Raw genomic sequence first — 18,528 nt, 5'->3', positions numbered from 1 at the left:
GGCTGAGCAACAGCTTTCCAGGCTAGCCCCTTCTGCCTGCCAGCTATCTGCAGACGTTCTCATTTCAAGAGCAGGGCTGCGAAAGGAGCCTAGCAGGTACACCATCTTTCCCAGGCTACGTTTGAAGTTTGAGGTGGCAAGACAAGCAAGGAGCCCCATTCTCTGTGCCTCTCTGCGAGCACTGCCATGGGCAGATGAGGCTGAGCAACAGCTTTCCAGGCTAGCCCCTTCTGCCTGCCAGCTATCTGCCGACGTTTGCATTTCAAGAGCAGGGCTGCGAAAGGAGCCTAGCAGGTACACCATCTTTCCCAGGCTACGTTTGAAGTTTGAGGTGGCAAGACAAGCAAGCAGCCCCAGTCTCTGTGCCTCTGTGCGAGCAGTGCCGTGGGCAGATGAGGCTGAGCAACAGCATTCCAGGCTAGCCCCTTCTGCCTGGCAGCTATCTGCAGACGTTCGTATTTTCAGAGCAGGGCTGCCGCAGTCTCCTTTCACAGACACCAAGTGCTACGTTTGAAATTTGAGGTGGCAAGACAAGCAAGCAGCCCCATTCTCTGTGCCTCTCTGCGAGCACTGCCATGGGCAGATGAGGCTGAGCAACAGCTTTCCAGGCTAGCCCCTTCTGGCTGCCAGCTATCTGCAGACGTTCGCATTTTCGGGGCAGGGCTGCGAAAGGAGCCTGGCTGGGACACGAACTTTCCCAGGCTACGTTTGAAGTTTGAGGTGGCAAGACAAGCAAGGAGCCCCAGTCTCTGTGCCTCTGTGCGAGCAGTGTCGTGGGCAGATGAGCCTGAGCAACAGCTTTCCAGGCTAGCACCTTCTGGCTGCCAGCTATCTGCAGACGTTCGCACTTTCGGAGCAGGGCTGTGATAGAAGCCTGGCAGGGACACCACCATTCCCAGCATGCGTTTGAGGTTTCAAGTGGCAAGATAAGCAAGCAGCCCCAGTCTCTGTGCCTCTGTGCGAGCAGTGCCATGGGCAGATGAGGCTGAGCAACAGCTTTCCACACTAGCACCTTCTGGCTGCCAGCTATCTGCAGACGTTCGCATTTCAAGAGCAGGGCTGCGAAAGGAGCCTAGCAGGTACACCATCTTTCCCAGGCTACGTTTGAAGTTTGAGGTGGCAAGACAAGCAAGGAGCCCCAGTCTCTGTGCCTCTGTGCGAGCAGTGTCGTGGGCAGATGAGCCTGAGCAACAGCTTTCCAGGCTAGCCCCTTCTGCCTGCCAGCTATCTGCAGACATTCGCATTTTCGGAGCAGGTCTGCCGCAGGCTCCTGGCACAGACACCAAGAGCTACGTTTGAAGTTTGAGGTGGCAAGACAAGCAAGCAGCCCCATTCTCTGTGCCTCTGTGCGAGCACTGCCATGGGCAGATGAGGCTGAGCAACAGCTTTCCAGGCTAGCCCCTTCTGCCTGCCAGCTATCTGCAGACGTTCGCATTTTCGGGGCAGGGCTGCGAAACGAGCCTGGCTGGACACGAACTTTCCGAGGCTACGCTTGAAGTTTGAGGTGGCAAGACAAGCAAGCAGCCCCATTCTCTGTGCCTCTGTGCGAGCAGTGTCGTGGGCAAATGAGGCTGAGCAACAGCTTTCCAGGCTAGCCCCTTCTGGCTGGCAGCTATCTGCAGACGTTCGCATTTCAAGAGCAGGGCTGCGAAAGGAGCCTAGCAGGTACACCATCTTTCCCAGGCTACGTTTGAAGTTTGAGGTGGCAAGACAAGCAAGGAGCCCCATTCTCTGTGCCTCTCTGCGAGCAGTGCCGTGGGCAGATGAGGCTGAGCAACAGCTTTCCAGGCTAGCCCCTTCTGCCTGGCAGCTATCTGCAGACGTTCGTATTTTCAGAGCAGGGCTGCCGCAGTCTCCTTTCACAGACACCAAGAGCTACGTTTGAAATTTGAGGTGGCAAGACAAGCAAGCAGCCCCATTCTCTGTGCCTCTCTGCGAGCACTGCCATGGGCAGATGAGGCTGAGCAACAGCTTTCCAGGCTAGCCCCTTCTGCCTGCCAGCTATCTGCAGACGTTCGCATTTTCGGGGCAGGGCTGCGAAAGGAGCCTGGCAGGGACACCACCATTCCCAGAATGCGTTTGAAGTTTCAAGTGGCAAGTTAAGGAAGCAGCCCCATTCTCTGTGCCTCTATGCGAACAGTGCCATGGGCAGATGAGGCTGAGCAACAGCATTCCAGGCTAGCCCCTTCTGCCTGGCAGCTATCTGCAGACGTTCGTATTTTCAGAGCAGGGCTGCCGCAGTCTCCTTTCACAGACACCAAGTGCTACGTTTGAAATTTGAGGTGGCAAGACAAGCAAGCAGCCCCATTGTCTGTGCCTCTGTGCGAGCAGTGTCGTGGGCAGATGAGCCTGAGCAACAGCTTTCCAGGCTAGCACCTTCTGGCTGCCAGCTATCTGCAGACGTTCGCACTTTCGGAGCAGGGCTGTGATAGAAGCCTGGCAGGGACACCACCATTCCCAGCATGCGTTTGAGGTTTCAAGTGGCAAGATAAGCAAGCAGCCCCAGTCTCTGTGCCTCTGTGCGAGCAGTGCCATGGGCAGATGAGGCTGAGCAACAGCTTTCCACACTAGCACCTTCTGGCTGCCAGCTATCTGCAGACGTTCGCATTTCAAGAGCAGGGCTGCGAAAGGAGCCTAGCAGGTACACCATCTTTCCCAGGCTACGTTTGAAGTTTGAGGTGGCAAGACAAGCAAGGAGCCCCAGTCTCTGTGCCTCTGTGCGAGCAGTGTCGTGGGCAGATGAGCCTGAGCAACAGCTTTCCAGGCTAGCCCCTTCTGCCTGCCAGCTATCTGCAGACGTTCGCATTTTCGGAGCAGGTCTGCCGCAGGCTCCTGGCACAGACACCAAGAGCTACGTTTGAAATTTGAGGTGGCAAGACAAGCAAGCAGCCCCATTCTCTGTGCCTCTGTGCGAGCACTGCCATGGGCAGATGAGGCTGAGCAACAGCTTTCCAGGCTAGCACCTTCTGGCTGCCAGCTATCAGCAGACGTTCGCACTTTCGGAGCAGGGCTGCGAAAGGAGCCTGGCTGGGACACCAACTTTCCCAGGCTACGTTTGAAGTATGAGGTGGCAAGACAAGCAAGTAGCCCCATTCCCTGTGCCTCTGTGCGAGCAGTGCCATGGGCAGATGAGGCTGAGCAACAGCTTTCCAGGCTAGCACCTTCTGGCTGCCAGCTATCTGCAGACGTTCGCACTTTTGGAGCAGGGCTGTGATAGGAGCCTGGCAGGGACACCACCATTCCCAGAATGCGTTTGAAGTTTCAAGTGGCAAGTTAAGGAAGCAGCCCCATTCTCTGTGCCTCTATGCGAACAGTGCCATGGGCAGATGAGGCTGAGCAACAGCTTTCCACACTAGCACCTTCTGGCTGCCAGCTATCTGCAGACGTTCGCATTTCAAGAGCAGGGCTGCGAAAGGAGCCTAGCAGGTACACCATCTTTCCCAGGCTACGTTTGAAGTTTGAGGTGGCAAGACAAGCAAGGAGCCCCATTCTCTGTGCCTCTGTGCGAGTAGTGCCGTGGGCAGATGAGGCTGAGCAACAGCTTTCCAGGCTAGCCCCTTCTGGCTGCCAGCTATCTGCAGACGTTCGCATTTTCGGAGCAGGGCTGACGCAGGCTCCTGGCACAGACCACAAGAGCTACGTTTGAAGTTTGAAGTGGCAAGATAAGCAAGCAGCCCCAGTATCTGTGCCTCTGTGCGAGCACTGCCATGGGCAGATGAGGCTGAGCAACAGCTTTCCAGGCTAGCCCCTTCTGCCTGCCAGCTATCTGCAGACGTTCTCATTTCAAGAGCAGGGCTGCGAAAGGAGCCTAGCAGGTACACCATCTTTCCCAGGCTACGTTTGAAGTTTGAGGTGGCAAGACAAGCAAGGAGCCCCATTCCCTGTGCCTCTGTGCGAGCACTGCCATGGGCAGATGAGGCTGAGCAACAGCTTTCCAGGCTAGCCCCTTCTGCCTGCCAGCTATCTGCAGACGTTCTCATTTCAAGAGCAGGGCTGCGAAAGGAGCCTAGCAGGTACACCATCTTTCCCAGGCTACGTTTGAAGTTTGAGGTGGCAAGACAAGCAAGGAGCCCCATTCTCTGTGCCTCTCTGCGAGCACTGCCATGGGCAGATGAGGCTGAGCAACAGCTTTCCAGGCTAGCCCCTTCTGCCTGCCAGCTATCTGCCGACGTTCGCATTTCAAGAGCAGGGCTGCGAAAGGAGCCTAGCAGGTACACCATCTTTCCCAGGCTACGTTTGAAGTTTGAGGTGGCAAGACAAGCAAGCAGCCCCAGTCTCTGTGCCTCTGTGCGAGCAGTGCCGTGGGCAGATGAGGCTGAGCAACAGCATTCCAGGCTAGCCCCTTCTGCCTGGCAGCTATCTGCAGACGTTCGTATTTTCAGAGCAGGGCTGCCGCAGTCTCCTTTCACAGACACCAAGTGCTACGTTTGAAATTTGAGGTGGCAAGACAAGCAAGCAGCCCCATTCTCTGTGCCTCTCTGCGAGCACTGCCATGGGCAGATGAGGCTGAGCAACAGCTTTCCAGGCTAGCCCCTTCTGGCTGCCAGCTATCTGCAGACGTTCGCATTTTCGGGGCAGGGCTGCGAAAGGAGCCTGGCTGGGACACGAACTTTCCCAGGCTACGTTTGAAGTTTGAGGTGGCAAGACAAGCAAGGAGCCCCAGTCTCTGTGCCTCTGTGCGAGCAGTGTCGTGGGCAGATGAGCCTGAGCAACAGCTTTCCAGGCTAGCACCTTCTGGCTGCCAGCTATCTGCAGACGTTCGCACTTTCGGAGCAGGGCTGTGATAGAAGCCTGGCAGGGACACCACCATTCCCAGCATGCGTTTGAGGTTTCAAGTGGCAAGATAAGCAAGCAGCCCCAGTCTCTGTGCCTCTGTGCGAGCAGTGCCATGGGCAGATGAGGCTGAGCAACAGCTTTCCACACTAGCACCTTCTGGCTGCCAGCTATCTGCAGACGTTCGCATTTCAAGAGCAGGGCTGCGAAAGGAGCCTAGCAGGTACACCATCTTTCCCAGGCTACGTTTGAAGTTTGAGGTGGCAAGACAAGCAAGGAGCCCCAGTCTCTGTGCCTCTGTGCGAGCAGTGTCGTGGGCAGATGAGCCTGAGCAACAGCTTTCCAGGCTAGCCCCTTCTGCCTGCCAGCTATCTGCAGACATTCGCATTTTCGGAGCAGGTCTGCCGCAGGCTCCTGGCACAGACACCAAGAGCTACGTTTGAAGTTTGAGGTGGCAAGACAAGCAAGCAGCCCCATTCTCTGTGCCTCTGTGCGAGCACTGCCATGGGCAGATGAGGCTGAGCAACAGCTTTCCAGGCTAGCCCCTTCTGCCTGCCAGCTATCTGCAGACGTTCGCATTTTCGGGGCAGGGCTGCGAAACGAGCCTGGCTGGACACGAACTTTCCGAGGCTACGCTTGAAGTTTGAGGTGGCAAGACAAGCAAGCAGCCCCATTCTCTGTGCCTCTGTGCGAGCAGTGTCGTGGGCAAATGAGGCTGAGCAACAGCTTTCCAGGCTAGCCCCTTCTGGCTGGCAGCTATCTGCAGACGTTCGCATTTCAAGAGCAGGGCTGCGAAAGGAGCCTAGCAGGTACACCATCTTTCCCAGGCTACGTTTGAAGTTTGAGGTGGCAAGACAAGCAAGGAGCCCCATTCTCTGTGCCTCTCTGCGAGCAGTGCCGTGGGCAGATGAGGCTGAGCAACAGCTTTCCAGGCTAGCCCCTTCTGCCTGGCAGCTATCTGCAGACGTTCGTATTTTCAGAGCAGGGCTGCCGCAGTCTCCTTTCACAGACACCAAGAGCTACGTTTGAAATTTGAGGTGGCAAGACAAGCAAGCAGCCCCATTCTCTGTGCCTCTCTGCGAGCACTGCCATGGGCAGATGAGGCTGAGCAACAGCTTTCCAGGCTAGCCCCTTCTGCCTGCCAGCTATCTGCAGACGTTCGCATTTTCGGGGCAGGGCTGCGAAAGGAGCCTGGCAGGGACACCACCATTCCCAGAATGCGTTTGAAGTTTCAAGTGGCAAGTTAAGGAAGCAGCCCCATTCTCTGTGCCTCTATGCGAACAGTGCCATGGGCAGATGAGGCTGAGCAACAGCTTTCCAGGCTAGCCCCTTCTGGCTGCCAGCTATCTGCAGACGTTCGCATTTCAAGAGCAGGGCTGCGAAAGGAGCCTAGCAGGTACACCATCTTTCCCAGGCTACGTTTGAAGTTTGAGGTGGCAAGACAAGCAAGGAGCCCCATTCTCTGTGCCTCTGTGCGAGCAGTGCCGTGGGCAGATGAGGCTGAGCAACAGCTTTCCAGGCTAGCCTCTTCTGCCTGGCAGCTATCTGCAGACGTTCACATTTTCGGAGCAGGGCTGACGCAGGCTCCTGGCACAGACCACAAGAGCTACGTTTGAAGTTTGAAGTGGCAAGATAAGCAAGCAGCCCCATTCTCTGTGCCTCTGTGCGAGCACTGCCATGGGCAGATGAGGCTGAGCAACAGCTTTCCAGGCTAGCACCTTCTGGCTGCCAGCTATCTGCAGACGTTCGCACTTTCGGAGCAGGGCTGTGATAGGACCCTGGCAGGGACACCACCATTCCCAGCATGCGTTTGAGGTTTCAAGTGGCAAGATAGGCAAGCAGCCCCATTCTCTGTGCCTCTATGCGAGCAGTGCCATGGGCAGATGAGGCTGAGCAACAGCTTTCCAGGCTAGCCCCTTCTGCCTGCCAGCTATCTGCCGACGTTCGCATTTCAAGAGCAGGGCTGCGAAAGGAGCCTAGCAGGTACACCATCTTTCCCAGGCTACGTTTGATGTTTGAGGTGGCAAGACAAGCAAGGAGCCCCAGTCTCTGTGCCTCTGTGCGAGCAGTGTCGTGGGCAGATGAGCCTGAGCAACAGCTTTCCAGGCTAGCCCCTTCTGCCTGCCAGCTATCTGCAGACGTTCGCATTTTCGGAGCAGGTCTGCCGCAGGCTCCTGGCACAGACACCAAGAGCTACGTTTGAAATTTGAGGTGGCAAGACAAGCAAGCAGCCCCATTCTCTGTGCCTCTGTGCGAGCACTGCCATGGGCAGATGAGGCTGAGCAACAGCTTTCCAGGCTAGCCCCTTCTGCCTGCCAGCTATCTGCAGACGTTCGCATTTTCGGGGCAGGGCTGCGAAACGAGCCTGGCTGGACACGAACTTTCCCAGGCTACGTTTGAAGTTTGAGGTGGCAAGACAAGCAAGCAGCCCCATTCTCTGTGCCTCTGTGCGAGCAGTGTCGTGGGCAGATGAGGCTGAGCAACAGCTTTCCAGGCTAGCCCCTTCTGGCTGCCAGCTATCTGCAGACGTTCGCATTTCAAGAGCAGGGCTGCGAAAGGAGCCTAGCAGGTACACCATCTTTCCCAGGCTACGTTTGAAGTTTGAGGTGGCAAGACAAGCAAGGAGCCCCATTCTCTGTGCCTCTCTGCGAGCAGTGCCGTGGGCAGATGAGGCTGAGCAACAGCTTTCCAGGCTAGCCCCTTCTGCCTGGCAGCTATCTGCAGACGTTCGTATTTTCAGAGCAGGGCTGCCGCAGTCTCCTTTCACAGACACCAAGTGCTACGTTTGAAATTTGAGGTGGCAAGACAAGCAAGCAGCCCCATTCTCTGTGCCTCTCTGCGAGCACTGCCATGGGCAGATGAGGCTGAGCAACAGCTTTCCAGGCTAGCCCCTTCTGCCTGCCAGCTATCTGCAGACGTTCGCATTTTCGGGGCAGGGCTGCGAAAGGAGCCTGGCAGGGACACCACCATTCCCAGAATGCGTTTGAAGTTTCAAGTGGCAAGTTAAGGAAGCAGCCCCATTCTCTGTGCCTCTGTGCGAACAGTGCCATGGGCAGATGAGGCTGAGCAACAGCTTTCCAGGCTAGCCCCTTCTGGCTGCCAGCTATCTGCAGACGTTCGCATTTCAAGAGCAGGGCTGCGAAAGGAGCCTAGCAGGTACACCATCTTTCCCAGGCTACGTTTGAAGTTTGAGGTGGCAAGACAAGCAAGGAGCCCCATTCTCTGTGCCTCTGTGCGAGCAGTGCCGTGGGCAGATGAGGCTGAGCAACAGCTTTCCAGGCTAGCCCCTTCTGCCTGGCAGCTATCTGCAGACGTTTACATTTTCGGAGCAGGGCTGACGCAGGCTCCTGGCACAGACCACAAGAGCTACGTTTGAAGTTTGAAGTGGCAAGATAAGCAAGCAGCCCCATTCTCTGTGCCTCTGTGCGAGCACTGCCATGGGCAGATGAGGCTGAGCAACAGCTTTCCAGGCTAGCACCTTCTGGCTGCCAGCTATCTGCAGACGTTCGCACTTTCGGAGCAGGGCTGTGATAGGACCCTGGCAGGGACACCACCATTCCCAGCATGCGTTTGAGGTTTCAAGTGGCAAGATAGGCAAGCAGCCCCATTCTCTGTGCCTCTATGCGAGCAGTGCCATGGGCAGATGAGGCTGAGCAACAGCTTTCCAGGCTAGCCCCTTCTGCCTGCCAGCTATCTGCAGACGTTCGCATTTCAAGAGCAGGGCTGCGAAAGGAGCCTAGCAGGTACACCATCTTTCCCAGGCTACGTTTGATGTTTGAGGTGGCAAGACAAGCAAGCAGCCCCAGTCTCTGTGCCTCTGTGCGAGCAGTGCCGTGGGCAGATGAGCCTGAGCAACAGCTTTCCAGGCTAGCCCCTTCTGCCTGCCAGCTATCTGCAGACGTTCGTATTTTCAGAGCAGGGCTGCCGCAGTCTCCTTTCACAGACACCAAGTGCTACGTTTGAAATTTGAGGTGGCAAGACAAGCAAGCAGCCCCATTCTCTGTGCCTCTCTGCGAGCACTGCCATGGGCAGATGAGGCTGAGCAACAGCTTTCCAGGCTAGCCCCTTCTGCCTGCCAGCTATCTGCAGACGTTCGCATTTTCGGGGCAGGGCTGCGAAACGAGCCTGGCTGGGACACGAACTTTCCCAGGCTACGTTTGAAGTTTGAGGTGGCAAGACAAGCAAGGAGCCCCAGTCTCTGTGCCTCTGTGCGAGCAGTGTCGTGGGCAGATGAGCCTGAGCAACAGCTTTCCAGGCTAGCACCTTCTGGCTGCCAGCTATCTGCAGACGTTCGCACTTTCGGAGCAGGGCTGTGATAGAAGCCTGGCAGGGACACCACCATTCCCAGCATGCGTTTGAGGTTTCAAGTGGCAAGATAAGCAAGCAGCCCCAGTCTCTGTGCCTCTGTGCGAGCAGTGCCATGGGCAGATGAGGCTGAGCAACAGCTTTCCACACTAGCACCTTCTGGCTGCCAGCTATCTGCAGACGTTCGCATTTCAAGAGCAGGGCTGCGAAAGGAGCCTAGCAGGTACACCATCTTTCCCAGGCTACGTTTGAAGTTTGAGGTGGCAAGACAAGCAAGGAGCCCCAGTCTCTGTGCCTCTGTGCGAGCAGTGTCGTGGGCAGATGAGCCTGAGCAACAGCTTTCCAGGCTAGCCCCTTCTGCCTGCCAGCTATCTGCAGACGTTCGCATTTTCGGAGCAGGTCTGCCGCAGGCTCCTGGCACAGACACCAAGAGCTACGTTTGAAATTTGAGGTGGCAAGACAAGCAAGCAGCCCCATTCTCTGTGCCTCTGTGCGAGCACTGCCATGGGCAGATGAGGCTGAGCAACAGCTTTCCAGGCTAGCCCCTTCTGCCTGCCAGCTATCTGCAGACGTTCGCATTTTCGGGGCAGGGCTGCGAAACGAGCCTGGCTGGACACGAACTTTCCCAGGCTACGTTTGAAGTTTGAGGTGGCAAGACAAGCAAGCAGCCCCATTCTCTGTGCCTCTGTGCGAGCAGTGTCGTGGGCAGATGAGGCTGAGCAACAGCTTTCCAGGCTAGCCCCTTCTGGCTGCCAGCTATCTGCAGACGTTCGCATTTTCGGGGCAGGGCTGCGAAAGGAGCCTGGCAGGGACACCACCATTCCCAGAATGCGTTTGAAGTTTCAAGTGGCAAGTTAAGGAAGCAGCCCCATTCTCTGTGCCTCTGTGCGAACAGTGCCATGGGCAGATGAGGCTGAGCAACAGCTTTCCAGGCTAGCCCCTTCTGGCTGCCAGCTATCTGCAGACGTTCGCATTTCAAGAGCAGGGCTGCGAAAGGAGCCTAGCAGGTACACCATCTTTCCCAGGCTACGTTTGAAGTTTGAGGTGGCAGGACAAGCAAGGAGCCCCATTCTCTGTGCCTCTGTGCGAGCAGTGCCGTGGGCAGATGAGGCTGAGCAACAGCTTTCCAGGCTAGCCCCTTCTGCCTGCCAGCTATCTGCAGACGTTCGCATTTTCGGAGCAGGGCTGACGCAGGCTCCTGGCACAGACCACAAGAGCTACGTTTGAAGTTTGAAGTGGCAAGATAAGCAAGCAGCCCCATTCTCTGTGCCTCTGTGCGAGCAGTGCCATGGGCAGATGAGGCTGAGCAACAGCTTTCCAGGCTAGCCCCTTCTGGCTGCCAGCTATCTGCAGACGTTCGCACTATCGGAGCAGGGATGTGATAGCAGCCTGGCTGGGACACCACCATTCCCAGCATGCGTTTGAAGTTTGAAGTGGCAAGTTAAGGAAGCAGCCCCATTCTCTGTGCCTCTATGCGAACAGTGCCATTGGCAGATGAGGCTGAGCAACAGCTTTCCAGGCTAGCACCTTCTGGCTGCCAGCTATCTGCCGACGTTCGCATTTCAAGAGCAGGGCTGCGAAAGGAGCCTATCAGGTACACCATCTTTTCCAGGCTACGTTTGAAGTTTGAGGTGGCAAGACAAGCAAGGAGCCCCATTCTATGTGCCTCTGTGCGAGCAGTGTCGTGGGCAGATGAGCCTGAGCAACAGCTTTCCAGGCTAGCACCTTCTGGCTGCCAGCTATCTGCAGACGTTCGCATTTCAAGAGCAGGGCTGCGAAAGGAGCCTGGCAGGGACACCACCATTCCCAGCATGCGTTTGAGGTTTCAAGTGGCAAGATAAGCAAGCAGCCCCAGTATCTGTGCCTCTGTGCGAGCAGTGCCATGGGCAGATGAGGCTGAGCAACAGCTTTCCACACTAGCACCTTCTGGCTGCCAGCTATCTGCAGACGTTCGCACTTTCGGAGCAGGGCTGCGAAAGGAGCCTGGCTGGGACACCAACTTTCCCAGGCTACGTTTGAAGTATGAGGTGGCAAGACAAGCAAGTAGCCCCAGTCTCTGTGCCTCTGTGCGAGCAGTGCCGTGGGCAGATGAGGCTGAGCAACAGCATTCCAGGCTAGCCCCTTCTGCCTGGCAGCTATCTGCAGACGTTCGTATTTTCAGAGCAGGGCTGCCGCAGTCTCCTTTCACAGACACCAAGTGCTACGTTTGAAATTTGAGGTGGCAAGACAAGCAAGCAGCCCCATTCTCTGTGCCTCTCTGCGAGCACTGCCATGGGCAGATGAGGCTGAGCAACAGCTTTCCAGGCTAGCCCCTTCTGGCTGCCAGCTATCTGCAGACGTTCGCATTTTCGGGGCAGGGCTGCGAAAGGAGCCTGGCTGGGACACGAACTTTCCCAGGCTACGTTTGAAGTTTGAGGTGGCAAGACAAGCAAGGAGCTCCAGTCTCTGTGCCTCTGTGCGAGCAGTGTCGTGGGCAGATGAGCCTGAGCAACAGCTTTCCAGGCTAGCACCTTCTGGCTGCCAGGTATCTGCAGACGTTCGCACTTTCGGAGCAGGGCTGTGATAGAAGCCTGGCAGAAACACCACCATTCCCAGCATGCGTTTGAGGTTTCAAGTGGCAAGATAAGCAAGCAGCCCCAGTCTCTGTGCCTCTGTGCGAGCAGTGCCATGGGCAGATGAGGCTGAGCAACAGCTTTCCACACTAGCACCTTCTGGCTGCCAGCTATCTGCAGACGTTCGCATTTCAAGAGCAGGGCTGCGAAAGGAGCCTAGCAGGTACACCATCTTTCCCAGGCTACGTTTGAAGTTTGAGGTGGCAAGACAAGCAAGGAGCCCCAGTCTCTGTGCCTCTGTGCGAGCAGTGTCGTGGGCAGATGAGCCTGAGCAACAGCTTTCCAGGCTAGCCCCTTCTGCCTGCCAGCTATCTGCAGACGTTCGCATTTTCGGAGCAGGTCTGCCGCAGGCTCCTGGCACAGACACCAAGAGCTACGTTTGAAATTTGAGGTGGCAAGACAAGCAAGCAGCCCCATTCTCTGTGCCTCTGTGCGAGCACTGCCATGGGCAGATGAGGCTGAGCAACAGCTTTCCAGGCTAGCCCCTTCTGGCTGCCAGCTATCTGCAGACGTTCGCATTTTCGGGGCAGGGCTGCGAAACGAGCCTGGCTGGACACGAACTTTCCCAGGCTACGTTTGAAGTTTGAGGTGCCAAGACAAGCAAGCAGCCCCATTCTCTGTGCCTCTGTGCGTGCAGTGTCGTGGGCAGATGAGGCTGAGCAACAGCTTTCCAGGCTAGCCCCTTCTGGCTGCCAGCTATCTGCAGACGTTCGCATTTCAAGAGCAGGGCTGCGAAAGGAGCCTAGCAGGTACACCATCTTTCCCAGGCTACGTTTGAAGTTTGAGGTGGCAAGACAAGCAAGGAGACCCATTCTCTGTGCCTCTCTGCGAGCAGTGCCGTGGGCAGATGAGGCTGAGCAACAGCTTTCCAGGCTAGCCCCTTCTGCCTGCCAGCTATCTGCCGACGTTCGCATTTCAAGAGCAGGGCTGCGAAAGGAGCCTAGCAGGTACACCATCTTTCCCAGGCTACGTTTGAAGTTTGAGGTGGCAAGACAAGCAAGCAGCCCCAGTCTCTGTGCCTCTGTGCGAGCAGTGCCGTGGGCAGATGAGGCTGAGCAACAGCATTCCAGGCTAGCCCCTTCTGCCTGGCAGCTATCTGCAGACGTTCGTATTTTCAGAGCAGGGCTGCCGCAGTCTCCTTTCACAGACACCAAGTGCTACGTTTGAAATTTGAGGTGGCAAGACAAGCAAGCAGCCCCAGTCTCTGTGCCTCTGTGCGAGCAGTGCCATGGGCAGATGAGGCTGAGCAACAGCTTTCCACACTAGCACCTTCTGGCTGCCAGCTATCTGCAGACGTTCGCATTTCAAGAGCAGGGCTGCGAAAGGAGCCTAGCAGGTACACCATCTTTCCCAGGCTACGTTTGAAGTTTGAGGTGGCAAGACAAGCAAGGAGCCCCAGTCTCTGTGCCTCTGTGCGAGCAGTGTCGTGGGCAGATGAGCCTGAGCAACAGCTTTCCAGGCTAGCACCTTCTGGCTGCCAGCTATCTGCAGACGTTCGCAGTTTCGGAGCAGGGCTGTGATAGAAGCCTGGCAGGGACACCACCATTCCCAGCATGCGTTTGAGGTTTCAAGTGGCAAGATAAGCAAGCAGCCCCAGTCTCTGTGCCTCTGTGCGAGCAGTGCCATGGGCAGATGAGGCTGAGCAACAGCTTTCCACACTAGCACCTTCTGGCTGCCAGCTATCTGCAGACGTTCGCATTTCAAGAGCAGGGCTGCGAAAGGAGCCTAGCAGGTACACCATCTTTCCCAGGCTACGTTTGAAGTTTGAGGTGGCAAGACAAGCAAGGAGCCCCAGTCTCTGTGCCTCTGTGCGAGCAGTGTCGTGGGCAGATGAGCCTGAGCAACAGCTTTCCAGGCTAGCCTCTTCTGCCTGCCAGCTATCTGCAGACGTTCGCATTTTCGAAGCAGGTCTGCCGCAGGCTCCTGGCACAGACACCAAGAGCTACGTTTGAAATTTGAGGTGGCAAGACAAGCAAGCAGCCCCATTATCTGTGCCTCTGTGCGAGCACTGCCATGGGCAGATGAGGCTGAGCAACAGCTTTCCAGGCTAGCCCCTTCTGCCTGCCAGCTATCTGCAGACGTTCGCATTTTCGGGGCAGGGCTGCGAAAGGAGCCTGGCTGGACACGAACTTTCCCAGGCTACGTTTGAAGTTTGAGGTGGCAAGACAAGCAAGCAGCCCCATTCTCTGTGCCTCTGTGCGAGCAGTGTCGTGGGCAGATGAGGCTGAGCAACAGCTTTCCAGGCTAGCCCCTTCTGGCTGCCAGCTATCTGCAGACGTTCGCACTTTCGGAGCAGGGCTGTCATAGGAGCCTAGCAGGTACACCATCTTTCCCAGGCTACGTTTGAAGTTTGAGGTGGCAAGACAAGCAAGGAGCCCCATTCTCTGTGCCTCTCTGCGAGCAGTGCCGTGGGCAGATGAGGCTGAGCAACAGCTTTCCAGGCTAGCCCCTTCTGCCTGCCAGCTATCTGCCGACGTTCGCATTTCAAGAGCAGGGCTGCGAAAGGAGCCTAGCAGGTACACCATCTTTCCCAGGCTACGTTTGAAGTTTGAGGTGGCAAGACAAGCAAGGAGCCCCAGTCTCTGTGCCTCTGTGCGAGCAGTGTCGTGGGCAGATGAGCCTGAGCAACAGCTTTCCAGGCTAGCACCTTCTGGCTGCCAGCTATCTGCAGACGTTCGCACTTTCGGAGCAGGGCTGTGATAGAAGCCTGGCAGGGACACCACCATTCCCAGCATGCGTTTGAGGTTTCAAGTGGCAAGATAAGCAAGCAGCCCCAGTCTCTGTGCCTCTGTGCGAGCAGTGCCATGGGCAGATGAGGCTGAGCAACAGCTTTCCACACTAGCACCTTCTGGCTGCCAGCTATCTGCAGACGTTCGCATTTCAAGAGCAGGGCTGCGAAAGGAGCCTAGCAGGTACACCATCTTTCCCAGGCTACGTTTGAAGTTTGAGGTGGCAAGACAAGCAAGGAGCCCCAGTCTCTGTGCCTCTGTGCGAGCAGTGTCGTGGGCAGATGAGCCTGAGCAACAGCTTTCCAGGCTAGCCCCTTCTGGCTGCCAGCTATCTGCAGACGTTCGCATTTTCGGAGCAGGTCTGCCGCAGGCTCCTGGCACAGACACCAAGAGCTACGTTTGAAATTTGAGGTGGCAAGACAAGCAAGCAGCCCCATTCTCTGTGCCTCTCTGCGAGCACTGCCATGGGCAGATGAGGCTGAGCAACAGCTTTCCAGGCTAGCCCCTTCTGCCTGCCAGCTATCTGCAGACGTTCGCATTTTCGGGGCAGGGCTGCGAAACGAGCCTGGCTGGACACGAACTTTCCCAGGCTACGTTTGAAGTTTGAGGTGGCAAGACAAGCAAGCAGCCCCATTCTCTGTGCCTCTGTGCGAGCAGTGTCGTGGGCAGATGAGGCTGAGGAACAGCTTTCCAGGCTAGCCCCTTCTGCCTGCCAGCTATCTGCAGACGTTCGCATTTCAAGAGCAGGGCTGCGAAAGGAGCCTAGCAGGTACACCATCTTTCCCAGGCTACGTTTGAAGTTTGAGGTGGCAAGACAAGCAAGGAGCCCCATTCTCTGTGCCTCTCTGCGAGCAGTGCCGTGGGCAGATGAGGCTGAGCAACAGCTTTCCAGGCTAGCCCCTTCTGCCTGCCAGCTATCTGCAGACGTTCGCATTTTCGGAGCAGGGCTGACGCAGGCTCCTGGCACAGACCACAAGAGCTACGTTTGAAGTTTCAGGTGGCTAGACAAGCAAGCAGACCCAGTCTCTGTGCCTCTGTGCGAGCACTGCCATGGGCAGATGAGGCTGAGCAACAGCTTTCCAGGCTAGCCCCTTCTGCCTGCCAGCTATCTGCAGACGTTCGCATTTTCGGAGAAGGGCTGACGCAGGCTCCTGGCACAGACCACAAGAGCTACGTTTGAAGTTTGAAGTGGCAAGATAAGCAAGCAGCCCCAGTATCTGTGCCTCTGTGCGAGCACTGCCATGGGCAGATGAGGCTGAGCAACAGCTTTCCAGGCTAGCACCTTCTGGCTGCCAGCTATCTGCAGACGTTCGCATTTTCGGGGCAGGGCTGCGAAAGGAGCCTGGCTGGGACACGAACTTTCCCAGGCTACGTTTGAAGTTTGAGGTGGCAAGACAAGCAAGGAGCCCCATTCCCTGTGCCTCTGTGCGAGCAGTGTCGTGGGCAGATGAGCCTGAGCAACAGCTTTCCAGGCTAGCACCTTCTGGCTGCCAGCTATCTGCAGACGTTCGCACTTTCGGAGCAGGGCTGTGATAGAAGCCTGGCAGAAACACCACCATTCCCAGCATGCGTTTGAGGTTTCAAGTGGCAAGATAAGCAAGCAGCCCCAGTCTCTGTGCCTCTGTGCGAGCAGTGCCATGGGCAGATGAGGCTGAGCAACAGCTTTCCAGGCTAGCCCCTTCTGCCTGCCAGCTATCTGCAGACGTTCGCATTTTCGGGGCAGGGCTGCGAAACGAGCCTGGCTGGACACGAACTTTCCCAGGCTACGTTTGAAGTTTGAGGTGGCAAGACAAGCAAGCAGCCCCATTCTCTGTGCCTCTGTGCGTGCAGTGTCGTGGGCAGATGAGGCTGAGCAACAGCTTTCCAGGCTAGCCCCTTCTGGCTGCCAGCTATCTGCAGACGTTCGCATTTCAAGAGCAGGGATGCGAAAGGAGCCTAGCAGGTACACCATCTTTCCCAGGCTACGTTTGAAGTTTGAGGTGGCAAGACAAGCAAGGAGACCCATTCTCTGTGCCTCTCTGCGAGCAGTGCCGTCGGCAGATGAGGCTGAGCAACAGCTTTCCAGGCTAGCCCCTTCTGCCTGCCAGCTATCTGCCGACGTTCGCATTTCAAGAGCAGGGCTGCGAAAGGAGCCTAGCAGGTACACCATCTTTCCCAGGCTACGTTTGAAGTTTGAGGTGGCAAGACAAGCAAGCAGCCCCAGTCTCTGTGCCTCTGTGCGAGCAGTGCCGTGGGCAGATGAGGCTGAGCAACAGCATTCCAGGCTAGCCCCTTCTGCCTGGCAGCTATCTGCAGACGTTCGTATTTTCAGAGCAGGGCTGCCGCAGTCTCCTTTCACAGACACCAAGTGCTACGTTTGAAATTTGAGGTGGCAAGACAAGCAAGCAGCCCCATTCTCTGTGCCTCTCTGCGAGCACTGCCATGGGCAGATGAGGCTGAGCAACAGCTTTCCAGGCTAGCCCCTTCTGCCTGCCAGCTATCTGCAGACGTTCGCATTTTCGGGGCAGGGCTGCGAAAGGAGCCTGGCTGGGACACGAACTTTCCCAGGCTACGTTTGAAGTTTGAGGTGGCAAGACAAGCAAGGAGCCCCAGTCTCTGTGCCTCTGTGCGAGCACTGCCATGGACAGATGAGGCTGAGCAACAGCTTTCCAGGCTAGCACCTTCTGGCTGCCAGCTATCTGCAGACGTTCGCACTTTCGGAGCAGGGCTGTGATAGAAGCCTGGCAGAAACACCACCATTCCCAGCATGCGTTTGAGGTTTCAAGTGGCAAGATAAGCAAGCAGCCCCAGTCTCTGTGCCTCTGTGCGAGCAGTGCCATGGGCAGATGAGGCTGAGCAACAGCTTTCCACACTAGCACCTTCTGGCTGCCAGCTATCTGCAGACGTTCGCATTTCAAGAGCAGGGCTGCGAAAGGAGCCTAGCAGGTACACCATCTTTCCCAGGCTACGTTTGAAGTTTGAGGTGGCAAGACAAGCAAGGAGCCCCAGTCTCTGTGCCTCTGTGCGAGCAGTGTCGTGGGCAGATGAGCCTGAGCAACAGCTTTCCAGGCTAGCCCCTTCTGCCTGCCAGCTATCTGCAGACGTTCGCATTTTCGGAGCAGGTCTGCCGCAGGCTCCTGGCACAGACACCAAGAGCTACGTTTGAAATTTGAGGTGGCAAGACAAGCAAGCAGCCCCATTATCTGTGCCTCTGTGCGAGCACTGCCATGGGCAGATGAGGCTGAGCAACAGCTTTCCAGGCTAGCCCCTTCTGCCTGCCAGCTATCTGCAGACGTTCGCATTTTCGGGGCAGGGCTGCGAAACGAGCCTGGCTGGACACGAACTTTCCCAGGCTACGTTTGAAGTTTGAGGTGGCAAGACAAGCAAGCAGCCCCATTCTCTGTGCCTCTGTGCGAGCAGTGTCGTGGGCAGATGAGGCTGAGCAACAGCTTTCCAGGCTAGCCCCTTCTGGCTGCCAGCTATCTGCAGACGTTCGCATTTCAAGAGCAGGGCTGCGAAAGGAGCCTAGCAGGTACACCATCTTTCCCAGGCTACGTTTGAAGTTTGAGGTGGCAAGACAAGCAAGGAGCCCCATTCTCTGTGCCTCTCTGCGAGCAGTGCCGTGGGCAGATGAGGCTGAGCAACAGCTTTCCAGGCTAGCCCCTTCTGCCTGCCAGCTATCTGCCGACGTTCGCATTTCAAGAGCAGGGCTGCGAAAGGAGCCTAGCAGGTACACCATCTTTCCCAGGCTACGTTTGAAGTTTGAGGTGGCAAGACAAGCAAGCAGCCCCAGTCTCTGTGCCTCTGTGCGAGCAGTGCCGTGGGCAGATGAGGCTGAGCAACAGCATTCCAGGCTAGCCCCTTCTGCCTGGCAGCTATCTGCAGACGTTCGTATTTTCAGAGCAGGGCTGCCGCAGTCTCCTTTCACAGACACCAAGTGCTACGTTTGAAATTTGAGGTGGCAAGACAAGCAAGCAGCCCCATTCTCTGTGCCTCTCTGCAAGCACTGCCATGGGCAGATGAGGCTGAGCAACAGCTTTCCAGGCTAGCCCCTTCTGGCTGCCAGCTATCTGCAGACGTTCGCATTTTCGGGGCAGGGCTGCGAAAGGAGCCTGGCTGGGACACGAACT

The sequence above is a fragment of the Opisthocomus hoazin genome, chromosome 11 (assembly GCF_030867145.1).
Source record: "Opisthocomus hoazin isolate bOpiHoa1 chromosome 11, bOpiHoa1.hap1, whole genome shotgun sequence".
Classification (NCBI taxonomy): domain Eukaryota; kingdom Metazoa; phylum Chordata; class Aves; order Opisthocomiformes; family Opisthocomidae; genus Opisthocomus; species Opisthocomus hoazin.
This window is presented reverse-complemented; position numbering follows the sequence as displayed.